Source organism: Pituophis catenifer, unplaced genomic scaffold (assembly GCF_029215685.1).
Source record: "Pituophis catenifer annectens isolate HBS135680 unplaced genomic scaffold, rPitCat1.0.hap2 SCAF_3, whole genome shotgun sequence".
Taxonomy (NCBI): domain Eukaryota; kingdom Metazoa; phylum Chordata; class Lepidosauria; order Squamata; family Colubridae; genus Pituophis; species Pituophis catenifer.
In genome coordinates this window covers 187,685,226-187,699,273 of record NW_027256883.1, presented here as the reverse complement: position 1 = coordinate 187,699,273, position 14,048 = coordinate 187,685,226, and the positions used below count along the sequence as shown (strand labels likewise).

At 42.0% G+C, this 14,048-nt stretch overlaps 1 long non-coding RNA gene across 1 annotated transcript in view; it reads right to left on the bottom strand.

The window, feature by feature from the left end:
* LOC139314618 (uncharacterized) overlaps positions 1-13,588 on the bottom strand; it is a 42,374-nt gene extending 28,786 nt beyond the window's left edge. The window contains exons 1-2 of the long non-coding RNA XR_011600197.1: positions 13,502-13,588; positions 6,516-6,578 (exon numbers count right to left, since the gene is read on the bottom strand). This is a non-coding gene — a long non-coding RNA (uncharacterized lncRNA). The remainder of the gene's footprint in view (positions 1-6,515; positions 6,579-13,501) is intronic.
* Positions 13,589-14,048: the final 460 nt, after the last annotated feature.

Below are 14,048 nucleotides of genomic sequence, written 5' to 3'. Positions count from 1 at the left end.
CAATATTATTCCCCAGAAATATCTGCTGAGGGATTGGGGCAAGAAAAGGTGTTAAAATCTACCTGATGTGCAGCATTACAATTATGGCCTTGGGCAGGACCTTGATGCAATGCCACACCCATCATCTTGCAGATAGTTAACTCTCTGCTAATGCTTCTGTTAACCCGTCCCTTCGTTGAAAACAAGAATGGTGGAGAAAAAATACCTACCTGCAAACCAGCTTCACAATCATATTTATTTTTGAAAGTTGGGTTGGGCTAATGAAGACTTTGCCACTACTCAGTTTATACAGTAGTGTAAACTGAGGCCCCTCCTCAAGAAGCCTTCCCTGGACCCGGCTGAATTAGCCAACTATCGTCCAGTCTCCAATCTTCGTTTTGTGGCGAAGGTTGTTGAGAGCGTGGTGGCACGACAACTTCCCCGGCACCTGGATGAAGCTATCTATCTAGACCCGTACCAGTCGGGCTTCAGGCAGGGGTACAGCACTGAAACGGCATTGGTCGCGTTGGTGGATGATCTCTGGAGGGCTCGGGACAGGGGCTGCTCCTCTGTCCTAGTCCTATTAGACCTCTCGGCGGCTTTTGATACCATCGACCATGGTATCATGCTGCAGCGGTTGAGGGGGTTAGGAATAGGGGGCACCGTTTCGCGGTGGTTCTCCTCCTTCCTCTCCGACCGCTCGCAGTTTGTGTTGGCAGGGGGACAGAGGTCGACCTCGAGGCATCTCGCATGGGGAGTGCCGCAAGGGTCGGTCCTCTCGCCTCTCCTGTTCAACATTTATGTGAAGCCGCTGGGTGAGATCATCCGTGGTTTCGGGGTGAAGTGTCATCTGTACGCTGACGATACTCAGCTGTACATCTCCACCCCAGACCACCCCAACGATGCCCTTGATGTGATGTCCCGCTGCCTGGAGGCCGTGCGGGCCTGGATGGGGAGGAACAGGCTCAGACTCAACCCCTCCAAGACCGAGTGGCTGTGGCTTCCGGCGCCCCGATATAGTCAGCAGGTGCCATCGCTGACTATTGGGGGTGAATCTTTGCCCCCCACAGAGAGGGCTCGCAATCTGGGTGTCCTCCTGGATGCACGGCTGTCTTTAGAAGAGCACATGACAGCCGTGGCCAGGGGGGTCTTTTATCAGGTTCGCCTGATTCGCCAGTTGCAGCCCTTTCTGGATCGGGACGCCTTGCGCACGGTCACTCACGCCCTTGTCACCTCCCGGTTGGACTATTGTAATGCACTCTACATGGGGCTCCCCTTGAAGAGCACTCGGAGGCTCCAACTGGTCCAGAATGCGGCCGCGCGGGTGGTTATGGGTGCAACCCGTTGCGCCCACGTGACACCCCTCCTGCGCGAGCTGCACTGGCTCCCAGTGGTCTTCCGGGTGCGATTCAAGGTGTTGGTTACCACCTTTAAAGCGCTCCATGGCATAGGACCCGGGTACCTTCGAGACCGACTTCTGCCACCAATAGCCTCCCACCGACCAGTCCGCTCCCACAGAGAGGGTCTCCTCCGGGTGCCATCAGCCAAGTTATGTCGGCTGGCGACACCCAGGGGGAGGGCCTTCTCTGTGGGAGCCCCAGCCCTGTGGAATGAACTGCCCCCCGAAATATGAAAGATTTCCGACCTCCGGGTGTTTCGCTGCGCTCTGAAGACCCTGTTGTTCCGCCAGGCAGGGCTATTAACATAACGTTTTAAATTGGGGTATTTTAAATTTCTGGGATTTTAATTGGAGCCTAATTATTTAATGATTTTAAATTTTAAATTGTTGTCGTGTTTTTTGTGTTTTTAAATAGGCTGTACACCGCCCTGAGTCCTTCGGGAGAAGGGCGGTATAGAAATAAAATTATTATTATTATTATTATTATAGTCCTCTCGTGTTCCTAACTTGTTAGTTTCATAACACAGCCCTTAAGTATAACAGTCTATCCTTGATTTCATTAGGTAAGAAGGACAGAAAATAGCTGTGAGCAATAAATCAGCTGCATTCCCTGATTTTTCTTTCTTTATATCCCAGGTGCTTAAAACTGTTCTGCCAGTCTTTGTTCTTAGGATCTCCTGAGTCTTCTGGATAGAAATTCAAGAAGTTTCTACCCCAATACATCTGAAAAATGGCAGGCTGGTATAGGCAGCTTCGATACACTCTATTATTCTTCCTGTTATTCTGGAAGCATAAAGACAGGTTTTCACAAACAGGACACCCTCCGGGTATGTTAGGACTGCCAAGTTCCTATATTCCTAGCCAGCCTGGCCTCTAGTAACCCCAACTTCTGGAGCACTGGGTTGAGACAATCTAATTTAAAGCGAAATCTGTATAGCAGAGTTGAGATTTGGTTGATGGTCTTTCCCTTTCATGGTCTGCATTTTTCCGGAAGCATGAATGTTACTATCATTTGTGCTATATTATACTCTAAACATGGTTTATGAGTTACAATGATTTTACAGGACAGGATAAGTCCTATCCAAAACTATCTATTCCCGTGATGGCGAACCTATGGCACGCGTGCCAGAGGTGGCACCCAGAGCCCTCTCTGCTGGCATGTGTGCCGTCCCCCTAGGTCAGATCTCTGTGGCATTTCTTTTGTGAGCTTCTGTATCCCTGAAAACGACGAAACAGAAGCTCACAAAAGAAAAAGATCTTACCTCTTGCCGCACTGCGGGCGTTGGGATGCCCTGCCTCCCACCAGCCAGCTGATCTTCAGGTTTCTGCTACGCATGCACGCATGTCAGCTCAGGTTCATGTTAATGTTGGCACATGCACGAGCATGTCGCATTCGCACACACGTGCATACATCTTTGGGCATGCAGGTATGCACAATTTGGGCACTTGGTGTCTAAACAGTTCGCCATCACTGGTCTATTCCATCAATGACAAAGTATACAGAACTTCCAAAGGAAATCCAAAGGATATTTTGGCTGCCCTCTTTCTGTGTTCATTAGTACCTCAAACAACCCTAATTCTGAAACCATCAAACTAGGAAGTGCTTCATGACTATTTTGTTTGGAAAGCACCTCCTGTTGGCAAAAATCATATTTTAGACTAAATAGCCTAAATAAGAAATAATAATTCATGCCTAAGCAAGCATGAATTATTAATTCATTATTATTAATAAAGAATGGACAGTTTTGCCCAATATTCACAGTCATTTATTCATTTCGATTATTTTATACTGTTTGGTCCAGAGATTTCAGTGCAAAATATCTTTTGCTGACATATTTCAACTCTTAGAAAAAGAAAAGTTACCATCATCCAGTAAGGTTAAATGTGACATGAGACAGTATCCTTCCTCGCCATAGCAGATCATCATAGCATTTGCTTTGCAAGATATTTATTAAAGTGCAAAATCGTTTGTTAAATTGTTTCTACTAATAGCTTGCCTGCAATTACTGGTGAGCCTGAAAGGCATGGGGTAAAAACTGATGGAGAAATCATCAGCAGTTAGAACCAAAGCACAGCAGTCAGCTCATAGTAATTCACCCCTCATGTTTTGCAAAATGAGATGCTAGAAAAAAGGCTTCTATCTGTCTTAATTTAGATTAGGAATAGGCAACTAGTTCTCGCCAGATGATTTTCATTGGCCCCAATTACCATGGTTGGGCTGTTTTGTGTGTGCATGTGTGTACGTGTGCATGCGCCCCTCCCTTCAAGTCAGTTTTTGACTTTTTTGGACAAGTTCTTGCAGTTTTCTTGGCAAGGCTTTTCAGAAGTGGCCTGTCATTTCCTTCTTCGTAGGACAGAGAAAGAACGATGGACACAGTGTTGCCCAGCAGCAACATCTAGCCTGATGTCTTAACTTTTACACTAAACTGAACTCTCATACATTCATACATAAAAAAGCCCCTTCCTTTTTACGACCCTGTAATCCCTTAATTTGGGGTAAAGTCAGGGCAAATGGATGGAGCTAGCATTTACTGGCCAGATGCCCTTCCTGACTCCATGTGGAGTTCACAGCAGGTACTTTTTCTTTGTGCCTTAGGAGAGAGAAACCTCTGCTGCAACTGGGTTGAATTCTCAACCTTCCGAGTGGGAGGCGACATCTTATAGGCCACTATGCCACTCTTTTCATGCATGCATGCATACATACATACATACATACATACATAGAAGGGAAGATAAAATTGCAAGATAAAAATAGAGAGATGAAGGATATTACAGTGACTTGTAATGATAAGTGTAAAACACTTCACTAAAAAGAGTTTCACAAAGAAGTAATTAACTTTTCTATATAATTCTCACATTTTCTATAATCGAAAGAGACTCACACTTGAAAACTTAATATACATCACTTTTATATGTGGAAAAAATTAAAAATGGGCAAAGCTATTGGGCTACTTAAAAATGCAAATGTAGTCTAAAGATCATATCAAGTTGTTTGAGAATGTTCAAAGATCTATCAGGGAATAAAAAAAAAACTGGTCTCCAGGCACTTACTTTCTGACACATTTGGGCATCTACAATATCTGAGAGAAATTCTTCATCCTTAACTCATAATTCAAAGTCTTGGATAGTTGTTCCTGCGTTTGTTTTGACCATCAGATACTAAGACTCTGAACAGATGACATTGCTCTGACAGGTCTCTGATGAGAAGCCAGGAACATTAAAGGAAGCAAAATGGGGCAAAGCCAATACATCTTGAATCATTCTCATAAAGATACGTTCCTTAGATGACTTCTCAGGGGAAAAGGAATTCAGACATTGCATGCCATTAGATTAAAATTAGACTTTATATGCTTTCAGCTATACATGTATATATTAAGTAACTTCTTGTGAGAGCTTTAACTTTCTAGTAAATCTGGGTGTACAAATAAGGAGCCATAAAAGCATTCAAAGTATTTTTGAAAAAATAACATCTCCATAGGTGGAGGTGGCTCCAAGAGCCATAAAGCAGAGTCAACTGACAACAGTAAAGAAAATCAGGTCACTCATCAAAAATCATTAACAGACCCAAAATTGCTTCTAAGTGAAAATGGGATTCAATCAAGTTATGATGGCACGAAGTGAGTTTACAGACAGACATTAAGTTTCAGTTCAGACAAGGCACAAAGAATCATTCAGCAATGCTTTTATTTGCTGGAATACAGCCAGGGAAACTGATCACAATATAGCAGTACTATTATGATGCAGATATAAAGTACAGAAGCAACATGATCAGCACCAGAGCCAAATACAAGCATAAACATCCTTTATCACTAAGATTCAATAAAGCAGAGTATGAAACAGTTTTGATGTAGTTGGCAAATATTAAATAAATAGACTATTTCTTTTATATGTGGAACAACCATTCATATTGCAGACAATAGGTCAGAGAAATATATATAACTGGTACCATAGGCAAATAATCCATAGTACCGAAGACTCTAAAGAAAAAGCAGTTTTCTAATAAAGAATCCTTGTTAAAAATGTGCCAGCTGGATTAAGAAGCTGAAGAGGGGAAAATTGTTCATCGTATAGAGTGACTTCAGCAACAGCCTCTATATACGGTTAATTATCTGTTTTTTTAACACTCTCATTCACAACAGCATGAGTGTCTTTCTCTAATGCTAATCAAATGCAACATTTACTTGTCACAAAAGATGTCACAAGGCAGGAAAGGACCTTAAGATCATTCAATCCTTCCCCACGTTGAAAGAGAGTCTTTGTGCAGAATCTCATTAACCCATCTCAACGACCGTTTTAAATATTTTATCAAGTGCTACAAAACAGAGCATCAGGCCGAGAAGATATTCCTTTGTTTGTATAACTCCAATGAACTTATGAATATTGGCACTTACACAACCAAAAGGGTGTTGCCTGTTTCTGAGGAAGAGGTGGTGTGGGAGAATCTCAAGGTTTGAAGAGTTGTAGGGAAAAGGTCTGTGGGGGGAAATAACCTGCATGCATGGATAGAATAAAAATAACCCATCAGAGCTGAGCATGTTTCTGAAAGATGTAAACCCAGTAACAGGGATGAAATGGAGATTCTGGATATCTAAACAAGGACTGTTCCACATACATTATGTGGTAGATTTAACTTCCATTTGTTTGGTTTGTGCACGGCAAAGTTCATACTTATCCCAGATATTCAGAATAGATTTAAAAAATCCAAGTCTATGGATTGGTTATTGCCATTTATTTCACAATACAGGTAATCTTCGACTTAAAACCGTTCATTTAGTGACCGTTCAAAGTTACAACAGTGCTGAAAAAAATGAGTTACGACCATTTTTCACACGACCATTGCAACATCCCCATAGTCACGTGATCAAAATTCAGATGCTTGTAATAATATTGTAAGCAATATTGATGATTATTACTTACCTCGTGCATTAAAGAAATAATCTCAAGGTCAGCTAGGATTTCTATATAAGGTGATGGGAATTTCAAAACAGAGCAAAGTAACATAAGCATAGTAAACAAATTAAAATAAAAATACCAGGAACGGTTCATATGTGGAGCCTGGCTTCAGAAGAATATGGGATGCACATGCGACATAGAGTAGTTACAAAAGATAAAAGTCCTAATCATAACTGGGACTTACCACCTCAGGTCTTTTAGGAAATATCCACAGCATTCAGATGCTTCTAAATCCAGCACTGCACACCTAAACTTGGGCAGAAGGAACAATTGTTAAGAAACTTTTCTTACTATATGTTCAGGTCACTAACAAGCTAAAGCATTCAGATTAGTAAAACCCTAAACTAAAAAGCTACTCAGACATTATTTCTGAAATGCTGAAAAGGAGCTCTAGGAAAGATATGTGCGTTCATGCTTTCATCCTTCTGCTAATCTGTGAAGAAGGTTGGAGCATGGCAGAGTTCAGGTGCTGTATGAATCAGAGATGGGGATGTTGTGGTCCTACATATGTTATTGGACCATCACTTTTTGTATGCCCATCTTTAGCCATGACGGTTGAGGCTGCTGTGTGCTGACCATCAGGAATACTCAGCCAACCACAAATTTCTTGATCCTGCTTTAAACCTGCGCATAACATCCACCCCGTGATGAACATCCCTATAAAGGGCTAAAGGTTCCCCTGTACAGTCGTGACCAACTCAAGGGAAAAAGGTGCTCATCTCCAATTCTCAGCTGAATGAACCTATGTTGTCTGAGAGATGCATTCTGTCATCATCCTGTCAAGAACAGAATACAGTAACCTGTCCTGCCTTAGTGGTACCTATATATCTAATCGCATTTTCATGCTTTCTGACTGCTAGGTTGGCAGGAATTACGGTAAGTAACAGGAACGCACCCTGTCGTGCAGCACTCGTGTCTCAAACCCAGGCTATCAGCTTTCCAGCTGACAAGCCCAGCATCTCAACTGCTGAGCCATCCATCCCTATGGAAGATACTAAATCAATCTAACGTGTTAGACCCTGTCTTATATTTTTTGAACCCGGAAATAAGTGCTTGGCCTTATTTTCAGGCAGGTCTTATTATTTTGGGGCAGATAGCAAGATGTGAAGCAAGATAGGACTCCTCTTGCTGTCTTACCTGATTTCTAGCTCTGTATTTAAATATTTTCAGGAAGGGCTTATTTTTGGGGGGAGGCTTATTTTAGCGCATGCGCTCAAAAGCCCAATTGGGCTTATTATCAGGGGATGTCTTATTTTTGGGAAAACAGGGTACATGTATTTTGAGCTGCCAACCAAGGGTGAAATTCAGCAGGTTCTGACAGGTTCTGGAGAACCAGTAGTGGAGATTTTGAGTAGTTTGGAGAACTGGTAGCGGAAATTTTGAGTAGTTCAGAAAACCAGCAAATACCACCTCTGGATGGCCCCATAGTGGGGTGGGAATTGAGATTTTGGAATATCCTTCCCCCAGGAGTGGGGAAGGAATGGGGATTTTGCAGTATCCTTCCCTTGGAGTGGGGTAGGAATGGAGATTTTGCAGTATCTTTCCCCTGGAGTGGGGTGGGAATGGAGATTTTGCAGTATCCTTCCCCTGCCACGCCCACCAAGCCATGCCCACCAAGCCCAAGCCATGCCCACAGAAGCCACGTCCACCAAGCCACACCCACAGAACCGGTAGTAAAAAAATTTGAATTTCACCACTAAAAGGTAAAGGTAAAGATTCCCACTAGTTGTTCCCAACTCTAAGGGGTGGTGCTCATCTCTGTTTCAAAGCTGAAGAGCCAGTGCTGTCCGAAGACGTCTCCGTGGTCATATGGCCGGCATGACTCAACACCAAAGGCACATGGAACTCTGTTACCTTCCCCCCAAAGGTAGTCCCTATTTTTCTACTTGCACTTTTAATGTGCTTTCGAACTGCTAGGTTGGCAGAAGCTGGGACAAGTAACGGGAGCTCACCCCATTACGCAGCACTAGGGATTTGAGCCGCTGAACTGCTGACTTTCAATCGACAAGCTCAGTGCCTTGTTCCTTCAAGGTACCACAACACCGATTGCTAACATTAAAATTCAGCACCCTATATGAATTATATTAATCAAAGAAGCACTTTATTTTTTGTTCAGATCATTCCTTTATCTTGCTTTTGTAAAATCTATTCCGGTTTTGCTACTTGAAGAAGCATGTGAATCACCAACACTAATGAATAATACAAAAATGTTAGTGCCAAAGATGTCTCTGTACTGTTATTCTTTTTTCTGACTTTCTTGTTTAATAAAAGGAAACAACAGTAGGGAACTGGAAGCAGGGAAATAGAAATGAATGACTCTTTCCTTATCTCTGATTCTTCTGTTCAGATTTCTCTCAGAATTATTTGCCCATGGTGCATTCTAAATGTAAAAGTTTGGAATACTGCAGGTTGCTGCCTTGGTGTCTGTAGAGAGTGCACCGGTTATTGCTCAAGTGTCACCAGGTTCATGTCAGTTCTTAATGATTATATAGATCTGATTTTCTCCAGAAGTAGAGGGAATACAGGCAAAAAATTAGCAGCTGCCTTCCTCATTCTGCTCTCTAAGCATCTGACTCCCCAAACAGCTTCTTTCCGTTGCTGTTGCATTTAAAGGTCACCAAAGGTTGATGATGAATTTTGCATCTGTGGGTAAATGGGTTATTTGAGAGGAGTGGAACCTCTTCTAGCTTCCAAAGTTTTAGCAGGCAATTGTCTTTACATCACTGAGTACCTACCTATCTTTGTAACCATTAGAGTTGGAAATCGTTGCTTTAAAAAAAAATAAAATATATTTTCACAAAATGGTACATGTAGCCAAAGCCTATGTATATGTGCCAGAAGTTACATTACTTTCAGAGGGTAATGTAACTAAATTCATAAATTGACATACGTAGGATAATCTTTGGAAGTAAAATACTACAAACCTATAACATTTCCTTGAAAACAACACCATCAAATTCAGTTAGGACAGTTCCAGAGCAAATGTGGAAATGTATTTGTAGTTTCAGATTGGGTAAATGCATCATGTTAAGCTACTTTTCCTCAGCCTTCTATTCTCTTAATCAGTGTTTCTGACCAACTCCCAGAATTCCCAAGCCAGAAACTTATCTTAAAGCTGCCAAGTTTGAGAAACACTGCTCTAGATACATTGAATTGCAATTCTCAAAGTGTCAAGTCAGCTCTTAATTCTTGGAGTTGTAATTCCAATACATCTGGGGAGTACCAAATGGGGAAAGCTATAGTAAGCCATAAATTCAATTAATCAGAGTTTATTGAATAAGCTACAATTACTGGATACATACACCATACCAAGCCATAAACCATTCTCGACAGTTATCAGTGGCTGGGTTTATGTAATTTACAAAATCATATTACGGTCCTCTGTATGAACTCAATTTGAATTTGAAATAGATTTCTAGTAAATATGGATGTGAAAAAGTGATTTAAGTCAAATCTATTCTAACAACAAGAACACACACACATACATTTTATTGATTTTATTATTGCCAATAAATTCAGTGGTGCTTATCAAAACAATATGAAGAGGCAAACATGGCTATAAACCTATATTGAACTGCATCATGTAAAAATATGAGATCACCATGTGTGGAATGTTCAGCTCTTTAAACTAATTCAGTTGGGATTTTCTTAAAAAAAGAATAATTTGCACAAAGCAAGCAGTACTGCTCCAAATAAGACACAGCCCACATCTCTGAAGTTCTGCACTTTTAATATGATTTCACTTTTGTATGCAACAATGAGCAGATGCAGATAAGTCTTAAACACCTGAAGCAACTGAGTATGCAAATATATTTTTCATTGGTTTGTTCTTGAAAAAATGTCATAGTTGCAGGCTGTTCGTTGCTCTTTCAAATGATATTTAGTTTTGGAAATGGTTTCATGAATGATAGTGCCTAGTTGCAGTTGAACCTGAGCTAAATAAATTCAAAATAAAATTGAAAGGCACAAAGCAGGAAGTCTAAGCTTTTGCTATGACTTTCTGATAACGGAAACTATGCAAAGCAATATAATACCAGAAATAGTTATGAAGAAAAGAAACTGCTCGCAGATACTAAATTAGTGCAACATAATTAACATATAGCTTTAACCTACTTGATATATAAGAACTGATCTAGATACAGTTGCAAAAAAACTCTTTGGGTTATTACCAAATTCTCTGCACATTACCCAGACAAAGTGAATGGAATATTTTTGGTTGACCAAACCTAGAGTGACGACATGATAGTTTCACCAAATGCCTCTCACCTGTTCTAAATATGCAACTGACATTAAGGGAATTATTGCTGTGTAGAGAAAAATTTAAATCAATTTCATATTCAAAAGTGGAAGTTACGCTGAACATTATGAGATTAATCCAGATTATGAAGATTGAGATTCAAAAATATATTCTATCACGAGGCTCAGGGCAGTACTTTTGCTCTTTGTACTGACCTTTAAAAATAGATGGCAATATAAAATTGGGAACAGGAGCAAACATATGTTGTTCTATGCTTCTCAAGAGCCAATTGGAAATGAGTTTGTCTGAAATGGTAGTGGGTTTCCTGCCTGAGTAGGCAGTTGGATTAGAAGACCTCCAAGGTCCTTTCCAACTCTGTTATTCTGTTAATTGCATAGAAAAATTATAAATAAATAAATAAAATTCAGTTTACAAAAAGTATTATTGTCCCTCTCTGATAATTTCTCATATTGATCAATAATTGTTTTTAACCTTCTGGATTTTTCACTCACAAGTGTCTAATTCTGAAGGTAACAGAGATATTGAAGAGAAAAATTATTTCCAAACTTTTATTATTTTTACATAAAGGAACATATTTAACATGGTGAATGGAAAAGCTTATTCTTTGGATTTGCATCATAATACTGTAACAAAATTAACCAAATGGTCTAAGTTCACACAACATGGTAAATCAATAACCAAGACTGATACATCTGTAATCACCTTTAATGCACTGTATGAATGCATCCAGGGTTTACAATCACCAGTTAAGCCAGTGACATGTTCACATATTACATCAAATTACGATTTTATTTAACATGATTTGCTAAATAAGCAACAACAACCTGGAACCATACAACTACAATCATTTGCTAAGTTCATTTCACATCATTCTAATTTCTAATCCATAATGAGTAAATTTACATATGTTAAACCAGAAAAAAATAAACTAACTTGTAGATAATTATGCACAAAACAGTTCAGCTACTATAAATCAGAATTTATCTTGACCATGCTTGCATTACCCATTTACACTAACCATAATGCTGTTTCTAAAAGGGCTTTTATTGGCCTAGATACAAACAGAACACTTGAATAATCAGCTACGATCATTCAATTTCCAATCTTATGTTACACCTTACTCTCCCTCAGTGGTGGGTTACCCCCAGTTTGGACCAGTTCTATAGAACCAGTAGTAAAACCGGCGGGAGGCTCCACCCACCGACCTGATGTCATCAGGACGCTTCTGCGCATGTGCAGAAACTTCTGTGCATGCGCACGCGTGGCCCATTGCGATCCGGTAGTAAAGGTAAGTAGAACCCACCTCTGCTCTCCCTACTATCATTTTACACTTGGTGGAGAAAGTAATTTTTTCTCAGCAATTACAAATAAATTGAACATGTTATCACAAAAGAACTTTATTTCTCATCTTATTTTAAAAGGCAGTAGCACTATATAAAGCCAGCAGGTCACCCCAAATTCTTAAATGTTATATTTTGAAAGAACCATTTGAAACAATCTTCTGTACATTTAAAATTAAATGGGAGGGGGAATTACAAATGTCAATTTACCTTCCTTTTCCATTTCTCCAGCCCACCTCATCTACTTCCCAGCCTATCCTTTACACCAATATTTTTCAACCTCTGCAACTTTTAAGATGTATGTCCAGCATGGGGAATTCTGAGAGTTGAAATCCACGTATCTTAAAGTTGATAAGGTTGAGAAACAGTATTAAACAAATGGATACTAGTCCCTTTTGCTTGCCAGAGGACAGGAAAACACCGTCAGCCTAACAAACTTCCACACTATCTGATTTCCATCCTGTCATGGTTAACAGGCAGTGGCTTTGTGGACCACAGATAGCAGAAGAGCATCAGGAAATAACTGATGTATATTCAGCCAGAGGCAGCAGAAAAGCAGAAGTGAGTAATAATGTTTGTGATAGCGGCAGAATTACACACGCGCCGGTGCATTTACACTTTACTTTCCCACACCTTTAAGAGGTAAAGCCATCCATTGCATGGTGACTCCCACAAGCTGCCAAGGTAAACGCACCTTTGGAAAAGCAAAACGTTGATGCAGGCTTGCATCAAAAGATCTGGGATCCTCGTAGCGATTATATGCATCTGTGTTCAAGGCAAAGCTTAGTTTCAGAGATAGGTTACTCTTTCATTTCTGAAACCGTGAAACGACTCCTTTGCACTTCGGCTGTCAGAACTTGCATTCTTCTTCCTCTTACTTACAAAGCTGGGCTTCGTTTTAAACCAGCTTTAAACCCGAGCCCCATTGAACAAGCTAACTCCCAAACGTCCGAAGCCAAAAAGAAAAGGCAGAGAGAGCTCTCTAACCCAGTACATTGTAGTGTCCCCCCCCCGCACCTTCCCTTTCTTCCTCCTCCTCCTCACTTGACAGTGGTCGGTGAAAGGAGCGGTCGGACACCTTTCCCTCCGTCCACTCCTTGACGAACACCTGAACGGAGCTCAAATTAGCACAATCACGCCCAAATTTTCTGGATAACTTAAGCTGAGGGGGGAAAAAAACCCCCCAAGAAACTCCGCGCCCCAATGCTTCTTGATTCGCCTTTGCTTAAACTTCATGAATAAAGCCTGGAAGGGTGTTTTTTTTTTTTTTTTTTAAATAAAATTCATTCTGGAGGGACAGCAACAAGCACACATCGAAGAATCTCTATATACAAGAGGCAAAATATACGGGAGGTGATGGTAGAATTTGTTCTAGTTCTTCCACCCAAAAAGGTCTGGCAGCCCACCCACTTGTCTCATTCCCTTCCTCCGCCCGTCCACCCACCCTCAAGCTCCCTGGAGATTTCCGCCCTGCGGGCTTAGATGGAAGAGACTCCCGCACACGCGCCACAGCGGCTCCTCCCGGGACCCACCGCGGAGCTCGGTCCCTCTCTCACCCCCCAAACAACTCACCGGGATCGCCGAGGACCACCACCAGCCTCCCCGCGAGCTCAGCAACCCGCCCGGCGTCGGAGCCAAGAAGCGAACGCGGTCAGGGACCGGCTATTATTCCCCGCTCTCGGGACCAGCGGCGACCGACGACGGGCAGCTAGCTGCCCGCTAGTGTTACCGACCCCATCCGTTTCCACGGGCAGCCTCGAGAAAGCGGCAAGCCCGGCGCTGAAGCTCGGATGAAGTGAGGGGGAGGAGCTCTCGGCGCGGACCAGCCAGCCTGGGAAGCTGGGCCACGCCCACCTCCTCCTCCGAGGCGGAGCTTTGCGAGTTGTGATGGGGAAGCGGGTCGCCGAGGTCAGGAAAGGTAAAAGGTTGGGGGGGGGGCTGCTTCGAAACGGAGAAGGGCAGTGGGAGGATAAGTGCCTCGCGGGCCCATGTGGGCAGACTCGGGCTGCGATAGAGATAGAGAGAGTAACAGTAACAGAGTTGGAAGGGACCTTGGAGGTCATCTAGTCCAACCCCCTGCTCACGCAGGAGACTTATACTAGGGATTCGAACAACCGAC